Here is a 7179-nt window from a genome sequence, read left to right as displayed (position 1 = left end):
CTGACAGAGGTCTGTATAGTCAAAGCTAGGATTTTTCCAGTAGTCGTGTACAGATGTGAGAGTTGAACCATCAAGAAGGCTGAGCACCAAAGAACTGATGCTTTCAAACTGTGGTGATAGAGAAGACTCTTGAGAATCCCTTGGACAGAAAGGATATCAAACTAGTCAGTCCTCAAGGAAATCTACCCTGAGTATTTATTGGAAGGAATGATGCTGAAGCTGAAGCTCCAATATTTTGGCCTTCTGATTCGAAGAGCTGAATTATTGGAAAAGACTCTGATGCTGTGGAAGACTGAAGGCAGAAAAAGAGGGTGATTAAGGATAAGATGACTGGATGACATCACTGACTAACTGGACACGACTTTGAGTAACTCCAGGAGATGGTGAAGGACAGGGAAGCCTGGCTTGCTGCAGTTCATGGGGTTGCAAAAAGTCAGACACGACTTAGTGACTGAATGATTTATTTACTTGGAAGCACCAGGTCTTAGGTGTGGCACATGAATTGTTTTAGCTGCAACATATGAACACTTAGTTGAGGTATGTGGGATCTAGTTCCCTGACCAGGGATGGAATCTGGGCCCCCTGCATTGGGAGCACGAATTTTTAGCCACTGGGCCACTCCAGGCAATTAGTTTGATGGTAAATTTCTCCCACAGCTATATAATAGATCAATAAACTAAATAATCCTGTTGTGGATACTGAGCCCCTTGAATAGTGAATCATAGAATTCATGAGTTGAAAAGTACCTTGTGAAAAGTGAAAGTGTTAGCTGCTCATTTGTCTCGGACTCTTTTCCAACCCAGCCAAGCTCCTCTGTCCCTGAAATTCTCCACTCAAACATACTGGAATGGGCTGCCATTCCCTTCTCCAGGGACCGTCCACAGGGATCGAACCCAGGCCCCCTGCATTGCAGACAGATTCATTACTGTCTGAGCCACCAGAGAAGCCTGGAAATTATCGTGTGTGTGTGTGTGTGTGTGTGTGTGTGTGTCCAACTCTTTGCGACCCCATGGACTGTAGCCCACCAGGCTCCTCTGTCCATGGCATTCTCCAGGCAAGAATAATGGAGTGAGTTGGCATTCCCTTCTCCAGGAAAGTAGCTTAAGAATTGTCTAAATTATCCTCCCTGGTATCTCACATGGTACAGAATCTGTCTGCACTGCCGGAGACCTGGGTTTGATCCCTGGGTTGGGAAGATCCCCTGGAGGAGGAAATGGCAACCCACTCCAGTATTCTTGCCTGGAGAATCCCATAGACAGAGGAACTTGGTGGGCTACAGTCCACGGGGTCACAAAGAGTCGGGCACGACTGAGCGACTAACACTTAAACTTTTCGAATTATCCTCTCTCCGATATGGTAAGATTTTAAAGAACATTTTTAAAGTTTCCATGAGTTTCTATACAATTATTTCTAGTGATAAAGAGCTCAGTCTTCACAAGAAATATATTTTATTTCTGAAGATCACATTCTCCAATTAAGTTAAATTATTCTTCCTTTTAATTTTATACACTAGTTCATTTCAATCCATTTGTTTCTACTGTTTCTCACAAGAGTGTAAGCTTCATCAGGGTGAAGCTTTTATCAAGTGCATTTTTTTTTAAATTTTATTTTATTTAACTTTACAATATTGTGTTGGTTTTGCCATATATCAAAATGAATCTTCCACAGGTATACATGTGTTCCCCATCCTGAACCCTCCTCCCTCCTCCCTCCCCATACCATCCCTCTGGGTCGTCCCAGTGCACCAGCCCCAAGCATCCAGTATCGTGCATCGAACCTGGACTGGCGACTCATTTCATATATGATATTATACACATTTCAATGCCATTCTCCCAAATCATCCCACCCTCTCCCTCTCCCACAGAGTCCAAAAGACTGTTCTATACATCAGTGTCTCTTTTGCTGTCTCGTATACAGGGTTATTGTTACCATCTAAAACTATATCCTTTAGTATGTGTCCTGGCAATGGGCAAAAATACTTAACGTTTATTGAATGAGTGAAAAGACAGAAACTAAACCTCCTTCTTGCATGCATACATGCCGTCCCTTCAATCGTGTCTGACTGTTTACGACCCCATGGACTGCAGCCCCCTAAGCTCCTTTGTCCATGGGCTTCACCAGGCAAGAATACTGTAGTAGGTTGCTACGCCCTCCTCCAGGGGATCTTCCCCACCCAGGGATCGAACCCTCTTGCGTCTCCTGCATTGGCAGGCGAGTTCTTTACCACTAACGCCACCTGGGAGACCTCCTTATATCTAGATAATCATGAAAATGTTTAACTAAGGGCTGTTAAAATCCTTCAATTCACATCTCATCTTTCAATTGTTACTCATAAATCTTTACTGTTCTGATTGCTCACCTGTGGGCTTCAGTATGTGTATGTGTGAATAGGCACACATGTGTGTGTGTGTTTGCAAAAGAGAGAGAATATATGCCCGTGCCTTATCACATTAGTGCTAGTATTCCTTGGGCATTCCCAACTTCACAATGGTGTGATTGCTTTTACCCATCAGGAGTGCTTTGTCCTTGTATATGGAAATCATGGTCTACAAATATAACTCATAAAGAGGATACCACCCACACTTACTTTCCAAATTTCCTCTTTCTTTCAAAGTCATAGATTCAATATGAACAACAATATCTATTCCTTCACTCTATTAGTTTCTTATGCAGGACTTAAATTTATCTAAATAATAGTCCCCATCAAAAGGAAGATAGTTAATTTCTAATTGATGCTACAGAATTCTGTAGGGATCCTCAAAATTTAAATTATAGTGAATTATACAGTTTGCCTTTTTTTTTCCCTTTAAAATTGGAGGCCTCAGAAACAGAAAATTCCACTTTTCATCACTTCCTCCTGTTTTTTTTCCCCTTTAAAATTGGAGGCCTCAGAAACAGAAAATTCCACTTTTCATCACTTCCTCCTGTCTTTTGTTGTTATACTTAATTCACAGATTCATTAGCAGCTAGAGCTGACATTTTTCTAATCATTAGCAAAGGTTATACAAACTTCCAGAGGTTGGTTCTTCCTAAGAAAAATAGTTCTTGTAACAAGATATTTATTTAATATCTCCATGCAGGAGACAATTCTAAGTGCCATTCCTTACAGAGATTGTATTTGGAGTGAGAGAAATCAAAGAATAAAGACAAAATTGTGAGTGAAGAAATTAATATTAGGTAATGACTGTGGAAAAATAAAGTAGATTATGTGTTCTGGCTAATGGATGGGAGGGACATTGCAGAAGTGGCATTGGAATAAAGAAATGAAGGAGACCGGGCTTAAAGTTTAGGAGGTAATTGGGGGTGGCAGACAAAACAGGCTATTTCAGTGCTGTTGTTCAATCGCTCAGTCATGTCTGACTCTTTTGCGACCCCATGGACTGTAGCACACCAGGCTCCTCTGTCTATGGGATTTCCCAGGCAAGAATACTGGAGTGGGTTGCCATTTCCTTCTCCAGGGGATCTTCTTGACCCTGGGATCAAACCCACATGTCTTTCATCTCCTACATTGCAGGCAGGTTCTTCACCACTAGCCACGTTTTTACCACTAAGTCACCAAGGAAGCCCCTTATGTCAATGCTACTTAAACCTTACTATGTACATAAACAAAGACCAGTGAGGCAGAGGCCTATGAATAACTCCAACAAGGCAATATAATTTGTTGGAGGCACAATCTGATGATAAGAGATATAAAGAGAAGAAGAAAGGAGAATGATTTTAGTTACAAAAATCATAATCTTTTTTATAAAATAGACAAGCACCTCCCCCAAACCTTAATCTCAGGGTGTTATTCGGCTTATGTAATTTTCATTTCTGTGGCCATTATTTGAACCTATTTTACCATACTTTCTCATTTTCATGTGCCATCTCCCCTTTGGATTCCAGGAGGTATTAACAGCGCAAGTGCCAAGAATATCACTTGGGAGCCTGCTTCGCATGGGAATTCTAGAGCCAATTTTGCATTCAGAAAGGTTTCGGGAAAGCTATTGCATTTTCATACGGGCGCTCAAATGAAACCTTGAACTCACGTGAATTTATTTCATTGTTACACACATATCATATAAATTTGCATTACCATCTACTTATTTTTCTCGACTCTTTGGTAAACCAGGAGGGCAACTAAAGTTTAGAAACTCTAATTATCCAATTTTTTAAACTCTTAAATGATTTTAGGGTATATTATGTATGAAGCACATGTGTGGAACTTTCTCTCTCACACACATCCGCCTAGCTGATTTCTGGAAAACAGATAAATCCTCTGTGTCAGAAAGAAAGAAGCCTCTTAGAGATAGCATCCAATCTTCCACTCATTATTTCTGATCCATCTCTTGCCTAGGTAACATAATTCAACTCAGCCTTGGCCACTCACCTTTGACGGAAAACGGTAAGGTGGTGATTCTGTGGAGGAATTAACTTTGATAAAATAATTCCATCCTTTGGATATCTTGGCTTCATGTATTTATCATCATTTAGAAAAGTGGTTGAAATGTTACCTTTAGGATGGGGACTTAAGGAGACTGAATAAAGGCTGAATGTCTTTAGTGGGCTTTGCCTGTGGCGTGAGTATAAAATGGATCACAGGAAATACATATATATATATATATTTTTTCTTTCTGCATAGAGCAATTTTAACATTTATCCATTATCACAGAAACAATTCAATTAGCAGTTCTTGGGGACCAGAGTATAGCCCTACTATCTGTACCTTAATAGCATCTATATATCATTGCAATCTAATTTCCAGGTTGAACTGAATATAAATGGCAGTTGCTCATAGATTTTTTTTTTTTAAGTTTAAAAAATTGTACTGTTTTAGTTCCATTCCCAAAATGCTCTCTTGGTATACATATTGAATGTTTCCCTCTAATTCATGCTCTGAGTTCTGTAAATTAATACTGCTATTTTGATTTTAGTTAGACTTTTTAATTTTCAGATAAATCATTTGGATGAACAGGAATTATTTGCCAGTTGGAGCCTGTTTGCATTATCAGTGAATTATTCAGCAGGATTCTCCCCCACAGTGCACAGAATATCAGGCTGGCTTCTCCCCTTCACCCCCTGGTGTTTTTCTCCTTATACTGAATCTGAGTAGAGCAGAGAAAGCCGAGGCCATGCAGAAGAAGTACTCCATTTTTCTGGGACAGAGTGTCATGAAACAAGGGGTTATGTTTAATGCCTCTGGTAGCAAAACAAAGGCTTTGCAGTTACACTCATCTGCTGTCTTCTGACTCGCTGCTCCAAGCACGGAGCAGATGAAAGGGAGGAAGAGCTCTCACTGCCAAAGTAAAGGAACATGAAAACGTTTATTGCCTCCTTTATTCCTGCTGTAGGGTGTACAAGCGGCTCCTCCTGGTCTTTTCTAGTTCATTCTCAAAATCAGAAGATCTAGTGGAAATCTGTGCTGCAAAAGTAACTGCTCACCTGTGAAGGAAGGCCGTGTCTCAGGTCCATCCTGGCCTCGCACTAGAGGGGGCAACTTGGGTGAGTGGAGGAGCTGGAGAATAAGAAGTTACACTGTGTGTGTAAGGTCATTGCTTATGGCCGCTGTGTGATCTCAGTTTCCCAGACACCATCCTCATAGCAACCTTTATCACTTTGGCTTTGAACTAATAGCTTGTTCCCAGCCCCTGGCCGCCTCCCGTTTGTCCCTCTGAGCCATCACTCTGCCAGATGAATCTTCCTACACACGGGCTCTGCATATGTCCTCTTTCTGCTTTGATTCCTGCAACTGACCCCTCATGCTCCCTGCAGATAAAGCTGTTACTCCTTAATCGTAGCATCTGATACACTCTTCTCTTCTCTTTCTCTGCTACCTTCAGTAAGGCTTCTGTGGCAATCTAGCCCTCTGGGTCTTTTTTTTTTTTCTGAAAAGAGAGAAATATATTTTCCTTATACAGTGTGGAAAACCTTTTTGCCCTTTCCCTATGTTATACAGTGAGTCCTCTACATACAACCCTTCAAGTTGTGAATTTTCAAAGATGCAGATGTGCAACTGGTGCCAGTAAGGAGCCAGAGCCTGTGCCATCAACGGCAGGTGTGAGTGACTTTGCAGCTTGCCCTTCATCTCCTGTTGCTGGCGATGCTTCAGCTCTGCCATCTCCCACCTCTGCTTCCTCCTCCAGTCAAGAATTCTTCTTGCCTGCTCACTCGATGCCAGCCCTTGTACGCTAGCTGTTGAATTGCACTACTATACTTTTCAGGGTATTGCACTGTAAGGTTACAAGTGTTTTCTTTATTTTTTGTTTGCTTTTTATATGTATTATTTGTGTGAAAAGTACTATAAACCTATTACTGTATAGTACTATATAGCTATCGTACTATATGCAGCCATGAAATTAAAAACCTCTTACTCCTTGGCAAGAAAGTTATGATCAACCTAGACAGCATATTAAAAAGCAGAGACATTACTTCACCAACAAAGGTCCATCCAGTCAAGTCTATGGTTTTTCCAGTGGTCATGTATGGATGTGAGAGTTGGACTGTGAAGAAAGCTGAGTGCCGAAGAATTGATGCTTTTGAACTGTGGTGTTGGAGAAGACTCTTGAGAGTCCCTTGGACTGCAAGATCAAACCAGTCCATCCTGAAGGAAATCAGTTCTGAATATTCACTGGAAAGACTGATGTTGAAGCTGAAATTCCAATAATTTGGCCACCTGATGTGAAGAACTGACTCATTTGAATAGACCCTGATGCTGGGAAAGATTGAGGGCAGGAGGAGAAGGGGACGAGAGAGGATGATATGGCTGGATGGCATCACTGACTCAATGGACATGAGTTTGGGTGAACTCTGGGAGTTGGTGATGGACAGGAAGGCCTGGCGTGCTGCGGTCCATGGGGTCGCAAAGAGTCAGACACGACTGAGTGACTGAACTGAACTGAACTATATAGCTGATTGTGTTACCTAAGCTAACTGTCATACTTTCGAATGTGCCAGACTTACAAACACACTTGGAACTCATTCGAATGAACGGGGCTAAGTATATCTTTATCAAGAACCTGCTTATTCTCTACCTGGCCTTAGGACACGGCCCCTTGGAAAAGTGTCTCTTCCAGTCTCACCCGCTCTCCTTCGGTACCCAGGCATGCCAAAGGCGGGCCACTTCTGTGTTTGCTGGGCTCTGCTTGCCTTTGCCTAAGCCCATGCTATTAAGACAGCAACCTGACAAGTCTCTTTCCTTGA

Source organism: Bos indicus, chromosome 10, assembly GCF_029378745.1.
Source record: "Bos indicus isolate NIAB-ARS_2022 breed Sahiwal x Tharparkar chromosome 10, NIAB-ARS_B.indTharparkar_mat_pri_1.0, whole genome shotgun sequence".
Taxonomy (NCBI): Eukaryota; Metazoa; Chordata; class Mammalia; order Artiodactyla; family Bovidae; genus Bos; species Bos indicus.
This window is presented reverse-complemented; position numbering follows the sequence as displayed.